The sequence below is a fragment of the Miscanthus floridulus genome, unplaced genomic scaffold (genome assembly GCF_019320115.1).
Source record: "Miscanthus floridulus cultivar M001 unplaced genomic scaffold, ASM1932011v1 fs_14_1_2, whole genome shotgun sequence".
Classification (NCBI taxonomy): Eukaryota; Viridiplantae; Streptophyta; class Magnoliopsida; order Poales; family Poaceae; genus Miscanthus; species Miscanthus floridulus.
Window position 1 is genome coordinate 15,390 of NW_027096276.1, and position 17,251 is coordinate 32,640.

The window sequence follows — 17,251 nt, forward strand, 5'->3', positions numbered from 1 at the left end:
GGATTATTCTGTGTGCATTAATTTATATAAAACAGTGAGCAAGCTCGTTGAATTCGGGTCCACCTCGTCTATAAAGTCTCTCATCCTTCTGCGAAGACTCCGTAAATATTCTTCTCTGTCATTCCGTTGCTCGAGCCTCAGACAAAAAACATCACGCGCTCGCCTCCCATGCCGTCGCGCCTCTAGCTCCACTCGCGCCACCGCTCTTGCTCTTGCCTCCCCTTCCTCTCCCCCCTCTCCCTCTCTCCCCACGTGGTGGCGCACTGACCGACCCCGAGCGCGGCCACCTGTACATGTTGTACGCGATCGGAGTTCTCAAACCGCCGCCGTCGTCGCCGCCGCGCTGCCGTCACATATAACGCTTCCTCGTCCGAGCTGTCGCCACCAAATCTCCTGGCAACGCCCCACGTCTTATAAGTCTAACTCCCTCCGCCCGGTGTGTATCTTTCACCTGGCGCTGCCAACCCTAGCCCAACTCTCCTTTCCCTCGCCCATCCAGTGGGGGGCCTAAGGCCCCTAGGGCCCAGGCCTTAGTCGTTGGCCCAGCAACTCTTTATGCCCCATATAATTTTTAGGCCCATTAGTCAAGGCCCATTGCCAAAAGGACTAGGGTATGCTTCTGGCCGTCCCACACCCGAGGTCCGAGGCCTCGACCGCGGCCCCATTGCCCCAACCGCCGCCCTTCGACACGGAGCCACGGACACCGGACGCCGGACGGGAGAGGAGAGAAGCAGAAGCGGGCGCCACTGCGCTGTCCGCCGTCCGTTGAGGTCGTCGGGTGCCAGCCTCCGCGGCTCCGCCACCGCCCACCGCAGGCACACGCGCCGGGGTTGGATAGGTCGAAGCCGTCGGTGCCCAACAGGCCGCAGAAGGAGGCGCCCCGCGTCGTCTAGTTCTAACTCCAGCCTCGCTGCCGCAATCACCTCCGCCTGGTGTGTCTCTTCCACCTCGCACTGCCATAGCCGACAAACCCTAGCCCAACTCTCCCTTCCCTCGCCTATCCCACTCCTTTCGTCCGATTCGAGGAGGCGAACGGAGGGGCTGGGGCATGGCGACCGATGGGCAGCTCAGGGAGTGGGTCTCCGACAAGCTCATGAGCCTCTTGGGCTACTCCAAGAACGTCGTCGTCCAGTACGTCATCAGGCTTGGTACGCTGCGTTCGTCGAGCTCCTTCCTTTTCATGTTGCTCGATTCTGTTCCTCTTCTGTTCGTTGTTGTTCTTACTATGGGATCACGTGCGTGCATTCCCAGCGAAGGAGTGCTCTTCAACCGGTGACCTCGTGGGCAAGCTCGTCGAGTTCGGGTTCACCTCGTCTGCGGAGACCCGTACCTTCGCGTCGGATGTCTACGCCAAGGTTCCCCGCAGGGCCAGCGGCACCAGTGTATGTTTCAACTTCCTTCTTACATTATTCTTCCCGTCTCATTTTGTGATGGTTCCTTGTTCGTGGATAAAATACTTTTTTTTGTTTGCTCCAGAATTACCAGAAGCAGGAGAGGGAGGCTGCAAAGCTTGTCCAGAAACAGAGCACTTACAAGCTGTTGGCCGACGAGGATGACAATACTGACAACCAGACACCAACAAGTCAAAAGACCTCAACAAATCCATCATCTAAGAGTCGGAAGCATTTCAGGAGGAAAGCAGATCAAGACAGCGGTGATGATGTATGACCCAAGTGCTAACAGGACCCCCCCCCCCCCCCCCCCCCCCCCCCCCCCCCGCTTTTACATAGAATGACTCAAATTGAGATGTTATGTTTAGGAAATAGTAGCAAAAGATTCTGGAAGGAATGTCCGTCGGCGAACAGAAGAGGAGGATGAAGAAGGTGGCGACAGCCGTTCTGATGTATGTCTTCTTCTAGGACTAATATTTTGTTGTACATTAAAGTATGGAATTATTGATTTGTCAGCTACTACCTCCACCCCAAAATATAGCTACTTCTGGGTTTGTTTTAAGTAAAAAAACTATATGTTAACTTCAACCAAGTTTGTACAAAAATAATTAACATATATGATACCAAGTTTGCGAAAAAACTATACAGAGGGAGTAGTATTTATTGTTGAATCTGATTTATTTGATGCCTTGTAGGAAGAGAAAGAAAGGATTAGAGATCAGCAGGAAAAGGCCCAGCTAGAAAGGAACATGAGAGAAAGAGATGCAGCTAACACAAGGAAGGTAATTATCCAATTAGCTGATACTTCTTGCCTTGTGTCTATTTCTTTTGGAGAACAAACAGATTATAGTCGTAGAGTTGAAAAGTATATTCCAAATGAAAACACAGAAGACCATAAAATCAAAATATGACAGGATCTTGATTGCCCAAATATGTATTTTGATCAGCACTTTCAGTGTTGATATTTTTTGATGCTCCAATTGTAGGAATACCATTTAGTTAGCAATATATCAAAGTTCAGGAAACATTTCTGCTTCTTGTGAGCTTTACAAAGTTAAAATGAATCTAACGAAGCTGTGCCTTTCCCCTCACTCTGCCATCTGGCGGTAGCAATATATCACCTGAGGTTAGTTCACAGTTTGATTGATGGTTCTGGGAGCCCAAAAATAGTAAGGTCACTTGTGAGTTTTGCAATTTTTACATGCTGAGAAACAACAATACCTCACAAAGTTCTTCCAGCAATCATGTTTCTGATCTTCTTAGTTTGTACCTTTATTCAGTTTTCTTAGAAAATAGCTGTCTTATAAGGGAGGTGTGATGTTTAATTGATTGTTCCTGGACATCCATATGAAGGGAGAAGGTGAACCTTTTTTTCCCAGCTGGATCTTTTTCTCAAACCAGCAGAAGAGCTGTCCGTCATTATACTATATTAAGAAGATACAAAGTACAAAACAACCACAGCAGGGCATTTACACACACACAACCCACACAACTAAACTCAAAAAGATAATGAAGAAAAACCCAAGAGGGGTTATAGAAGTGCAAGGTAGAACACTTTTAAAGGATCTAGCAGAACTCCGAGCCAAAGGGATTCCAACCCAACGCCTCCTGCACAACACCTTCCAGTGGAGCCCTCTCAAATCCCCTGATGCTAGGGTTTTTTCCTCGAAAAACATATTCGTTATGGTGTTCCCTAATGTTATCAAGTCGTCTAGTCGCTATGGGACTGACAGTGACTAGTCACGATTAGTTGTCGACCTGAGCCCTGGTCGGTCCTAGTCGTCCTATATATTAGTGTCTCTCTCTCTCTCTCTCTCTCTCTCTCTCTCTGTGTGTGTGTGTGTATATATATATATAATATTATATGTTCTAGATTACAAATCAACCATGAAGATAACTCTATGGAGGTGGCTGCATGTAGGCTTGCAAATTGGGCTAAAAAACATGAGCTCAAGTGGTCTAAGCCATCCCAGATGCAGCCCATGTCCTAAGCTGCCCAGCAATTCCATTCTATTTCTGGTTGTCCACCACCTAGTTGTCCGACTAATCGGACGACCGGAAAACTAATCAGCCTAATTGAGTTGTAGCCCCTAGTCGAGTCCAGGATACTGACTAGGACGACTAATCACGATTAATCGGACGACTTGATAACACTGGTGTTCCCCAAGGGACCATGTTACCGACATGACCAAAGACCCTTGCACCAACGAGTATTAGCCAAAAGCATTGCCTTGAGACACCAATTTTGGTTGGATAGAAAATATTGGCTCCTGGGCAATGCCTGGACTAAACCAACTGACTGTAGGATTGCCCAAGCCTGTTTGGTGAGGATGCAACTGGATCTAGATATTGGTTCCTCTTATAATTATCTATTTTACTCCAGATGTTCTATGGACACAATCATGTTCCAGTCATGGATTTCGTGTATTCTAAATCACACTGAACTGTACTAGCATACAACAAGTTCTTCTTTTGAAGGAATCTTGTTGATGATTCCATACATTGCTTCTCTGTTTTAGAAATCATGTTGAAATGTTTTCTTCCCATAAAAAGAGTAGCTGGATAACAAGTGATGTGACTTACTTGATTTGTAAATTTTATGATTTCTAGAATGTAGATTTGGATGTGCCTTTTGGTTTAACGCATTAAGCCAAATAGTGACCTACTATTAACAGTAGTTGTTTCATTTTTTTCCACCACGGACAAACCGAATTTCATCGGACAAATCGAATTTCATTACTATTACGCAATGAAATTACAGGAGTTCAACGTACGCCATGTTACCACACAATTGTTGCTTCATGGGGGATAGCTTTACTTTGATTCTTAACCTTGTACATTTTTTTCTCTCGCCATTTGTAGTTTAATTTTTGTGTTATACTTGATGTATCTGGCAACAAATTTAATCAAGTTATTTCATGATTTGACCTCCATCTAGTCCACTAAATGTGCAGGGAAAGTTAGGTGCGACTGAGAATTCTAGAAAGTAACCATGAGAGCTTGATAATAAAATGGATAAATGTTCAGTTCACCTGTGTGCCAAGTCAATATATCTGGATAACTTTTGTGATGTTCCTTTTCTTAAGATAGTTTATGGGAAGGTTGACTCCTGATGGTTGGTCGTGATTCGTGCATCATTTGCCTACTAGATTTGCACAACACATTCTTCTGAATGTCATGACTTTATTTCTTTCTAAACATATTGTTTTATGTGAAGTTTTAAACTGATACTTTTGTTACTTGGTTTGTTTCCTTTAGTTGATGGAGCGACAATTATCTAAGGAAGAACAAGGTATGACGCTTGAACCTATATAGTTCACACGTCAGCTTAATTATTTATCTTCGCAGAATGTTATTGATACAAGGTCATTGACAGAAGAGCTTACTAGAAGATCTCAAGCAATGGACAAGAATGACACATCTGATCTGAGGTTTTCACCTTGCAACTCCAATTAGTTTTCAGTTGACTTATTGTCATAACTTTCTTTTGCTGTCTTGCCAATTGCTTTGATAATTAATTAGCTTAATTTACTTGATTCATTGCAATATTGAAAAAGCTTGTTACTGAAAATAATTGCCACATAACAATGGAACTTTCAAGTTAGGAAAAGAAAACAAACAATGCAATAAGAATTCAAGAGAAATTGTATTGAATTATGACTGGAAATAATTTAGCAGAAGTGTTGAATTGTGAGTCCAATTGTTCAATTTTTCTAATTTTTATGGAGGTTTCAACTTTGAGAGAAGCGGTAGAGTCTTACCGCCTGTGACCGGAAGGTCCCGGGTTCGAGTCGCGGTCTCCTCGCATTGCACAGGCGAGGGTAAGGTTTGCCACTGACCCCCTTCCCCAGACCCCGCACAGAGCGGGAGCTCTCTGCACTGGGTACGCCCTTTTTCAACTTTGAGAGAACTTGTTTCATGTCGAAAAAAACTTGACCAACCTAGGAGGAACTAGGTGTAATTACATCTTAGAAGCAATAGGCACTGATTAGAGTTGAAGAGGACTGAACCCTTGGTCGTAGGGGTGTACAACCATACCTCCCACCCAGCTAGGATTAGTTCCAACTTGTTGGTTCAGGAAAGTCAGCTACTTGCATCCTATTGATATTGTTGACAATCAAAATTTGCCAAAAGGGGTAAACCTGGGCTGATTCTGGGAAAACTTGTTTCCCGAATTGGACTTCACCATTGTGTTTATCTTGTCGAGACGATCAAAATGCATATATAGGAGGCCAAATTTGGAGTCTGGATGAGGAAATTACGTTCCATGGAAGATCCAGCCTGTGGAAACTGGTTTCCAAAACAGGATAAGCCAGTTTTGAAACCAGCCCAGATCTGTTTGAGTTGTGTTTTGGTACCATTGTAAGGGATCTCGACCCCGCACGGGAAAAGTCCACCCCACTATATAAATATAAAGGGCCATGGCCGATTGAGGGCATCCAGTCGATCAAATCAATCTATGGTTTTTTAATCTTTTTACCTTTTATGGCTTTTACCTTTTCCTCTTTGCCCTAATCTCTTCCACCCCCCATATGCTGTTCTACAAGCATCTCGATGGTGGTTGTGAACGTCCTAGGTACCCTTGATGACCCTAGAACAACCCTAGGTGTGCCTGCCTGACGCGCTCCTTCTGGGTAGGCATTTCTAGGTTCTTCGTGGCAGATCTTCGCGCTTCGTCGGGAATAGATCCTCGAGCAGTCCTCATGCGATCTGAGCATGCTAGCCCTTTGGGTATAGGACCAGATTTGCGTCGACAGATATAATGAACCTTGTGGTGGATTATACATTCCATGCATCCAACCGAATGCTTAGATTCTATAGTAGAATGGTGAAACCACAATATTGATTATTTACTTCTGATGCTTATGATTTGTGACTAGAACCAGGTATTGAGTAACATCTAAGTTTGAAACATATTTGATATGGTGGTGTTTCAGTAGAAGTTTGGTGTACTCAAAGAAGTAGGTGTAACAGATTAATAGTATAGATGAAACATGGACCCGTTCTTTCTCTTGGAAATTGAATGGTTGTTTGTGCCCACTAACAAATAATTACTGTGCTGCTTTTGTTATATAGTATTCTTGTATTCTTTAGGTACCATAATCGATGATTGTATTGCCTTTGCTACTGTTGCATGTCTTATAGTTATTTTCTTTAATCTGGACATTTACTTTATCCCCTTTGCTACTGTTGCATGTCTTAGGTACAAAGAAGATTCAAGTTACAAATCAAAAAGATTTTGAGATTACTTTGTAATGACTTCACTTTGTAATGTCTTTCTCTTTAAATCAATGTGCAGAAAATTCTCAAGGCAAGCATACCTGCAAAAGCGACGGGACAAAAAAATTGAGGAAATTCGGTCAGTACAAGAATACTTCTTATATGTGGGTTAATTACTGTAGATTTTGGTGTCTAGATGTTTGATTGTGCAGGTACTAACATTGTTTTTGTGATATATATGCAGTGATGAAATTGTGGACCACCAGTACATTTTTCAGGATGTGAAACTAACAGAGGCAGAAGAAAAGGAGTTGAGGTAACAACTAAATTAAGTCCTACTATGGAGATAAGATATCTCTGAAGCTAATTATGTTTTCCTTTTTGATTAGCTTTGTGCATACATTTCTAGACTCTGCATTCGCATGTAAACCCTGATATGAACTGGTTTGTGTCATTGCGTGTGTAGATACAAGATGGATTTATATGGTCTTATCAAGGAACATGTTGAGACTCCTGATGATGTTGGTGAGGTTTGTTTTCTTCTTGGATCGATTTGCTCATTTCATAAATGTTAGTTTGGATGTCTGATCACGTTTGATTATTTGAAGTGCATTAAAATATTCCAAATTCAGTGTCTGTATTAAAAAAAGACTCCACCTGCAGGGGTAAGACAGCCCCCGGGCATTGCATTATCTCACGCAGGTCGAGAAAACCCTGAACGCCTGCCGCATCCATACACAGCGGCACCATAGTCTATGTGAGAATGGCCACGATCGGGTCCAGACCTTTTCATGTGGGATAGAATTGGGAACAAACAAGCATGTATGTGCTGCACTAGTATCTAAAATTCTAGCTTACACATCGCCTTCATGGTGCCTAGAATGTGCATGGGGGGGGGGGGGGGGGGGGGGGGGGGGGGGGGGGGGGGGGGTAGGGCGCCGCGCCTCGTCACAGCGCCTCAAAAACCATGCTTAGGACCATACAACATGCTGTACACATGTTTATTAGTATCTTTAATGTCAACGAGTTTATATACATGCATTTCAGTACAAAATGCCTGAAGCTTATGACATGGGTGAAAATGTCAATCAAGAGAAGAGATTCTCTGTGGCCATGCAGCGGTACAGGTAAGGTCTACATTAGGACCCCTTATGTGCATGATTGCATGCAATTTTCTAGTTTATTCGTGCGTCCTGATATTTTCATGAACAAGCAGAGATCCTGAGGCCAAGGATAAAATGAACCTTTTGCTGAACAGGAAGCATGGGAAGAACACCAAATAGGTGATGCTGTATATCTGAAACAAACTCCCACGTCTTTCAGCATGATCTCTTTAAGTGTTACCTATGGTCTTCACTATATATTTCGGAAGAGACTGACATGGAAGAAAACTATGTACTTATTCCAGGAAAATCGAAACTGCAATTTGGATCCAAAGATAAGAAGCCGTCTTCAGATGAGTATCAGTAAGTCGCTCTTTTTGTGCTAAGTTAATCAGTTGTGCCGCTAAAGAAAACATTTGTCTTTGTATCACATTTATTCAAAATCTTGCCTCTAAAGGGAGCTTCCAAATTATATTGTGTTGTGGTGTGTGTGGGGGGGGGGGGGGGGGGGGGGGGGTTGTGAATGGAAGTGCCTTGATGCTTTTTGGATCACAACTCTGAAGCCAGTGCTGGTTATAATATGCATTTAGAGAGTTGTGTTATAAGCTCAGAGGCTACCCTACGAAGAACATGCATTGGAGCCTGGGTGCTCTATACGTCGGAGCCCTACAGTTTATTATTCTTAAACATGCAAGAGAGCTGTGTATCATTATATTAAGAAGAAATAAAGGGGAAAGATCCAAGGGAGGGAGGGAGGCTTGACCAAAGATCAATCTAGGCTCGGCAAAAGGGCTAAGAGGTGGGAAATTCCTCGAACCCTGTCCAGATCCAAAGTTATAGTTCACCATGGTGACGATATCGGCAAAAGGGCTAGGAAGGATACCTTTCGATATTTAGGATCAATGCTACAGAGGGACGGGGATATTGATGAAGATGGTTAGCCATAGAATCAAAGCAGGGTGGATGAAGTGGCGGCAAGCGTCTGGTGTCCTATGCGACAAAAGGGTACCACAGAATCTAAAAGGGCAAGTTTTATAGGACGGCGATTAGACCTGCTATGTTGTATGGTGCAGAATGTTGGCCTACGAAAAGACGACATGTTCAACAGCTAAGTGTCGCGGAAATGCGTATGTTGCGTTGGATTTGCGGTCATACAAGAAAGGATCGAGTTCGGAATGATGATATACGTGAGAGATTAGGGGTAGCGCCAATTGAAGAAAAGCTTGTCCAACACCGGTTGAGATGGTTTGGACATGTACAACGGAGACCTCCAGATGCACCGGTGCGTAGCGGAATCCTAAGCCAGGACAGTAACATGAAGAGAGGCAGAGGAAGACCGAAGTTGACTTGGGTAGAGGCAATAAAAGGAGACTTGAAAGGATGGAATATACCCAAAGACTTAGCCTTAGATAGGAGTGCTTGGAAGACAGCTATTCACGTGCCTGAACCTTGATTGCCTTCTGATGGGTTTCAACTCTAGCCTATCCCAACTTGTTTGGGACTTAAAGGCTTTGTTGTTGTTGTTGTTGTTGTGGTGACGATCTACCAAAACGGAGAGGAGAGGGAGGGACGAAAGGCCACAGAGGAGAAAGGAAGATCAGGAGATCAGGAGGTGAACTTGTGGGTGGGGAGGCTCTCACTCCACTTTCTCTCATCCTCGGTTCCAGTGCAGTGCCCATTAAACCTGAGTCCTGTGAGCGCTGGAACCAGCATGTTGAGGGCGTAGATCTACCCCTGTTCAACTGCAATGGTGACGATCTGGAAGGGGGTGGTGGTGGTGCTCCATTTGAGCAGGGGAAGGGGATGATTCATATCGCCAGCAGAGGTGCTTGGGAGTGGTCACAGGATGACTGGATGAGAATACGAAGACGGTTAGCCGAAAACAAGACGTATGGTCGGGCAGCCATGTTTGATTGGACGCGAAGTACCCAGACAAGCTGTTCTGCCGTGCAGGATGCTAATGACCACAAACAAGAACCGGGAGGGTCATGTGCAAGCCTCAACTAATGTCTGAGCTGAAGGCAAAAAGCGATAGTCCTGATTGCCCTGCTTCCACTGTAGTCTGTAGACACAAGCTGCCATAGGACCATCGAAGTATGAGAAGATAGTCTCTGGCGAGGAGGTTGTGAGCGAGAAGAGTCAGTTGGAGCTCTACATCTACAAGAATAGGGTAACTGACAAATGTTATAAAAGTTATATTGCTTCAGGGACTTCTGCTACTTAGTTGATGCTATTTGCTACTTACCTAGGAATCTTTGTGGGTCCAAATTTTCTTGAGAACAGACTTTTTTTTAACCTAATTCAGCATTCAGCAGTAAGCTATATTTCGTATGTAATGCAAAGAGTTTGTGCATACATTTTGTTTGAACTGAGCTATTTCTATGGCATGACATTGATGAATAATGTTGACTGCGCCTTTGTCTGACACTTGATTCTTCTTGTATTACATTTACAACTTCTTAGGTATGTATTTGAAGATACGATTGATTTTGTTAAATCATCAGTCATAGAAGGAACCCAGGTAATCAGTTACATGCTTTTAGTTTCCTTGTTTATCGTGATGTCTTTAAGAGGTATTGTTATCTTACTGAAATTTCCTATTCTAGCCTGAAGACGATTCAGATAAAGAGGACATTGAAGCAAAAGATATTTGAAAAGGGAGCTCCAGGTGAGTGTGGTTACTGGTCATAGAACATGTAGTCCATATGTGATGTGTAGCCTTTTCTTTTGCTGTGATAGAAGTATAGAACATTGTGTACTTTTCTTGGCAGCTGCATACATTCCTGAAAGATTTATGTTAATATCCTCTTTATTAACAATTCTCCTTTTCTGACTAGGATGAGCGAAAGACACTTCCAATTTTCAAATTTAGGGATGAATTGCTTAAGGCTGTAGAAGAGTATCAGGTTTGTGTTGCTTTTGACCTTTTGTAATGATATTGCTTGATGATCATTATTTGGATGACACATGGCATCCATAGATTAAATCATAGAATCTAGGGAAAATTAGTTACGTAGCATCGAAAGATCTCCACATACGAATAATGCCATTAAAAGTTCTGTAAAATAGCATCAAGAATAAATATCACCCTAAACTAGCATTCTATCACATTTGCTAATATCGCCGTCCACCTGTCTGTCTGATCGCCACTTCTTCCTCCTTGCTAACGGTCATGGCAGCTTCCGCTAGGCACAGGTTGCGCTGGCCACACTCTAGGGTACATGCCAAGATGCGGGGGGTGCTGGCTCTGCAGTGACCCGTGTCTGGCGCCTCTGGACACATTGAGGCCACCTCCACACCGTGGCCTCGACATGACTCCTCTGTTGAACCTCTACATGGCCATCACAGCCGCGAGCGTTGTGGAAACAGTTGCAACCTGCGAGCCACTGCCTCCATCGATGGCGTACAGCGCGTTGGCGTAGGAGCGGCAACGCCAATCAGCAGCAATCCATCGCCAAGCTCTAGCTCCTTTGCAATCCAATCTCTCCTCCTTTGTCTCTCAGCGCCAGCACATGCTTCCCCAAATCCACCAACTAAAGCTACAACAATACCATTTTTCTGGGCAAAAGAATACATCTACAACATGTCAATGCGTCATCAGGCTGCTTGACGGAATGCTTTGTTTCCATTTTTTTTTTGGGTAAAGATAGATAATACACTGGGATCCTCTAAATATAGTCCATATGTAATGTGTTTTTAATATTCAAAATAGAATATGTAATGGATTAAAGATGATACTTTACTTTTAATAAAAGACATACACAAGTATCAAGTAGAACTTTTTGTCAATTAAGTTTCCGGTCTGGCCAAGATTCAAGTATGTAATGTGCAACTCAGCTCTATTGCAATGGCCAAAGGGCCACATATGAAGATGTACAAAGTGCAGATAGCACCCTACACTGAAGTCTAAATACAAATACATATATCTAACCCGCCCCCACCCCCCCCCCCCCCCCCCCCCCCCCCCCCCCCCCCCCCCCCCCCCCCCCTCATGGAGTTCAACAGCATTGAGTTTGGAGAGCAAATAGCTATTTGTGTGCCCTAGTCTGTGCTTTCATGAAAATATACTCTAGCTGAACCTCAGAAGGCACATGGTGGAAAGTCATAACATAATCATGCACTTGCGATCTCGTATAGGAAGCATCAATGCCAATGTGTTTGGTGAGTTCATGCTTCACTGGTTCCCTGCAATATTGATCGCACTAGCGCTAATCAGAGGAGAGGGGAGGTCGGTTGCAGTAACGGCACAACGAAATCCTCGAGCAGCCATCGTAGCCAAGTCACCTCTGCAGTCACAACTGCCATAGCCCGCAACTGGAAACAGTAGGGAGCACCAAGAGGAAGACGACCAGAATGAGTAACTGAAGAAGTGGAAGTTAAAGGAACAGGAAAACAGTTGGGTTTTGTTAGTCTGTAAGGTCTTTGTGACAGTGGGTGCTTGACCTTGAAAGGTCTGCAATTGTCGTGTTATGTTTCGTTCTATAGACTGTAATATGGTGGGTTTATCGTAGTCTAGCTCCTGGGGGTTATCTGATTCTGAGGCAGAGCTTCAGATATGCTGGAGACAGTCGCCTGTTATCTTTCTTCTTTGGTTCTTCAGACGCATGTATTTCCGTTTCACTGAATGGAAATGGGGCTAGCCTCGTGTGGAAAAAAAGGAGGCTGGGCATAGTGGACCTAACTAGGAGAAGAAACAAATTGAACTCAAGATGTGGATAGAATGAGAAATGTCAGGACGAGTGATACCAAGATAGACAAGACTCCCAACAAGATGACAATACTGAGTGGGATCGTTGAGAGGCACACCATCAGTGGGGCACAAGTGAACACCAAGCTCCATAGGTGTATCAGCTGTGTGAGTATTAGTGAGAGCAGCACAGAAAGGATATCTTGAATGTATTTTCTTGGGAGGGGTAGATGCCATCAGGCGTAGAAGAGACCTCAATACCAAGGAAGTGACTAAGGGGTCCCAAATCAAACCTCAATACTAAAGTCTAAATACAATATATCAATGTCGACAAACTACCAACTCAGATCGTATTCTAGGACCAAACTGATCCACTCTAGGTTCATAGCTATAGGAATTTGGACTTTAGTTGATGTTCTGACAACCTCAGTTCTCTTTGTAGGTTATCGTCATAGTGGGCGAGACTGGGTCTGGTAAAACAACACAAATACCTCAGTACCTTCATGAGGCTGGGTATACTGCGAAAGGAAAGGTAAGATATCCATAAGCTCCATTACTCTAGTGAGAATATGGCGAGCATTGTCTGTGTATGTTTTGGTTGGTCTTATACACGAATATAGAAGAGGATCTGTATGGGCTTCTCCCTAGTAGCTCTCTGAGCTCCAGTTTCATGAAATGTGCAAGTAGCAAGTAGGTTAGGTTTAGGCCATGATGTTTGTTTGCCTATATTTACAGCCTGCACTAAAGGTACTTAATTTTGTGCAGGTTGCATGTACTCAACCTCGTCGAGTGGCTGCCATGAGTGTTGCAGCAAGAGTATCTCAAGAAATGGGTGTTAAGCTTGGACATGAGGTTTGATTTTTTTTCTTAATTCTAATGTCACATAGTTCATAATAGGAATTTCATTCAATCGATATTCTATCATATCATCTGAAATTTGTAATAACTACTGTTCAGGTTGGTTACTCTATAAGATTTGAGGATTGCACTTCAGATAAAACAATTATTAAGTACATGACTGATGGAATGCTTCTGAGGGAGTTCCTTGGTGAACCAGATTTGGCTAGCTATAGGTATCCATTTATGAAAGCAGCTGTGTTTGTTCCTCCCCCAAAGTATCACAGACCTTTCTTATGTCTGTTTCTTTATTTTTGCTGCAGTGTTGTCATGGTTGATGAGGCTCATGAGCGTACCCTCTCCACTGATATCTTATTTGGTCTGGTGAAGGTTAGCTAGCTTGATGTATTGCATTGCAACTACATTTGATACAAACTCAAAATGTTACCATGTACATTAATATGGTTTTCCTGCCTTCAGGATATTTCTCGTTTTCGACCAGACCTGAAGTTGCTCATTTCTAGTGCCACCCTTGATGCAGAAAAATTTAGTGACTACTTTGATTCAGCTCCTATTTTCAAGATACCTGGGAGGCGATACCCGGTTGAAATTCATTATACAAAAGCCCCAGAAGGCTGATTACATAGATGCAGCAATTGTCACTGTTTTACAGATACATGTGACACAACCCCCTGGAGATATCCTGGTGTTTCTCACAGGTCAGGAGGAAATTGAAACAGTTGATGAAATCCTTAAACACAGAACAAGGGGCTTAGGCACCAAAATTTCAGAATTAATTATATGTCCCATTTATGCAAATCTGCCTACCGAGCTTCAAGCTAAGATATTTGAGCCAACCCCCGAGGGTGCCCGTAAGGTGGTTCTGGCCACTAATATAGCAGAAACTTCATTAACCATTGATGGTATAAAATATGTTATTGATCCAGGCTTTTGTAAGATCAAATCATACAATCCCCGCACAGGAATGGAATCTCTACTTATTAATCCTATCTCAAAAGCTTCAGCAAACCAGAGGGCAGGAAGATCTGGACGCACTGGACCTGGAAAATGCTTCCGTCTATACACGAGTTATAACTATATGCACGACCTAGAAGATAATACTGTTCCAGGAGATCCAACGAACCAATCTTGCGAATGTTGTGCTTACACTCAAGAGTCTTGGTATTCATGACTTGGTTAACTTTGACTTCATGGATCCACCTCCATCAGAAGCCCTATTAAGGGCTCTGGAACAACTTTTTGCTCTCAGTGCACTCAACAGTCGTGGAGAGTTGACCAAGACTGGAAGAAGAATGGCAGAATTTCCACTGGATCCTATGTTGTCGAAGATGATTGTTGCTTCAGAGAAATATAAGTGTTCTGACGAGATCATCTCCATTGCATCCATGTTGTCAATTGGCAATTCTATATTTTATCGTCCGAAGGACAAACAAGTTCATGCAGATAATGCAAGGTTGAACTTCCACACTGGCAATGTTGGGGACCATATAGCACTACTAAATGTATGATTCCCTGCCTGTTTACTTTTGTAAGCATACACACACACACACACACACCTTTATATGGTCAATGCTAGCTTATTCTTGCAGGTGTATAATTCTTGGAAAGAAACAGACTATTCAACTCAATGGTGTTACGAAAACTATATACAGGTCTTTACCTACCCGTACTTATTATCCTCAGGGTTAATTTCTTGGCCTGAAAAAGCTCTTGTTATCTTGGTATCTGATCAGCCAGTAAACGTTCTCTTTTATTATTTATTTTTCATATTTTCTCAGAAGGTATATTTGTACATAAGAAATGGAAAATGGTGGGGATGACTTAGATATTGTAAACAAAGTATTGATGAAATAGGGTGGAGAATCTCACCTGCTGTTAGTGCATTATTGAAATTTGATTGTTGGTCCCTTGGGAAAACTTGCTTTTAATGCTTGCTGTACCCAAAAAATCCTGTGACCACTGGTTAGTTAATGGTTTTTGTTTCCCTGAATATACCTCAACAGTACGGGCTGCTTATATTCTCTGCTTATGGGCCCAACTTTCACTAGGCTGTCTTGTAACATTCTTGCGAATTTCAACTATATTTGTCTGAATACCCCTCTTCCCAATACACATCATGGGTCATGAACATTGAATTACCGTGAAAAGAAATATTTGTTAGTCATATAGGAGTATTATATTCCAAAACCTTGATTCCCATAAAGCCAATGTGAAATTATTTAAAATTGTGATTGTGAGTGGAATCAAAATTCTATAATATCTAATTAGATATGAGTGGAATCAGCAAGCAGCTGCGTATTATCTTATTGTGTCTTAGGTTCATAAGCTACGCTAATATGTTCATCAAAAAGATCTCGCTACTGCTAGAAGATGTGAATTTGAGACAATTCCATTAGAGTGCTTTAGGGTGGGGTTACACATATAAAGTTTCCTTAGTGTTTCAACGCTGCCTAGAGGTTCGTTTCAACGCTGCCTAGAGGTTCAAGATCCATGACGCACTGGATACACTGTTCAATTACTACTACATTCTACTGTTACGCTATAGTATTTCTATGTGCTTCTTCACAACACTAGCAGTCATCAGCATTCTGGTTTTATAGAACTTCAGATGCTTCTGCCCGTAGTTGTAGCTGTAATGCTCTAGTACCTAAGTTATATATTCGAACTTTTATAATCTTGGTTAGTTGACATAGCATCCGCTGGAGTATACATGTCAAAGGACAGTTATTGTTTCTAGCTATCAGCCTTGTAACAGAATTCATCTTTACACAGTAGTTAAAAATTATCTGTTGATCCTTGATTCTGCAAATTTATGTGGTAAAATTATCATTGGATAATTCAGGTGCGCAGCATGAAGAGGGCAAGAGATATTCGGGATCAACTAGAGGGGCTTATGGAAAGAGTTGAGATTGAGATTTGCTCAAATGCCAGTGATTTAGATGCTATTAAAAAAGCTATAACATCAGGTATGAGCCTTTGGGGTATTCTTCAGTGCTTTCTAACAATGATGCAATTGCTTCATGTGTGCTGTAGGTTTCTTCCATCATTCTGCACGGTTGCAGAGGGATGGTACATATAAGACTGTCAAGAACCCTCAGACCGTACATATCCATCCTAGTTCAGGATTAGCGGAGGCAAGTTCATTTGATTGTACATCGTCTCATTTTCATAGCATTCATAGTTCTACCTTTCTTCTGCGAGTTTTAGTTATGATCTCTTGTGTTATGTGCTTATATATGCTGTATGCAGATACGGCCGCGGTCGGTAGTATACCACGAATTAGTTCTCACAACAAAAGAGTTTATGCGCCAGGTATGCCCTGTTATTCAGAATCTCATTAAGACCTGTAGGAGAATTTGTTGTATATTGATGTGACAATGGACATACTGTGGCACTGCAGGTGACGGAACTGAAGCCTGAATGGCTGGTAGAGATAGCACCACATTATTACCAACTAAAGGACGTGGAAGACTGTAAGGCTTGATTGTGATGCCATTAATCGCTCAACCTAGTTTTTGTTGTATGAGCTATGACTTAAATGCATCTTCCTTTTTCATGCACAGCTGGAACAAAGAAGCTACCAAAGGCCAAGGACGAGCTGCATTGTAGCTAGGACCCTGGATGTTTTGTGTTGGACTCAGCCTAGGAGCATCAGGCTTTGAGTGAAGATGTATATAACTCCTATATTGAGAACGCAGCGAACATGATAGATGATGTCACTATTCACTGTCCTGCTTAGGTTTCAGAGTAGCCGATTGTTCATGTAAATTATGACATGAAGACATGCATGTGAACTGCTATAATTATCATACTAGAGGGAGCGCTGGCATACGGCGTTTGGGGTTGCTAGCCGCCAAGCTGTTGGGACTATTGTCCAAGAAAATGCACATGTGCCTTGCCTCGCCGGCCTCTTGGTTAGGGACGTAGGGTGGACAAGGGCCTATCCCGGCAAGGATAAATTTGGGATTTTTCCTAGAATATGGGAATCTGCA

General features: G+C 42.9%; 1 pseudogene; it reads left to right on the plus strand.

The window, feature by feature from the left end:
• Positions 1–651: 651 nt before the first annotated feature.
• LOC136530511 (pre-mRNA-splicing factor ATP-dependent RNA helicase DEAH1-like) lies at positions 652–16,868 on the plus strand (annotated as a pseudogene).
• Positions 16,869–17,251: the final 383 nt, after the last annotated feature.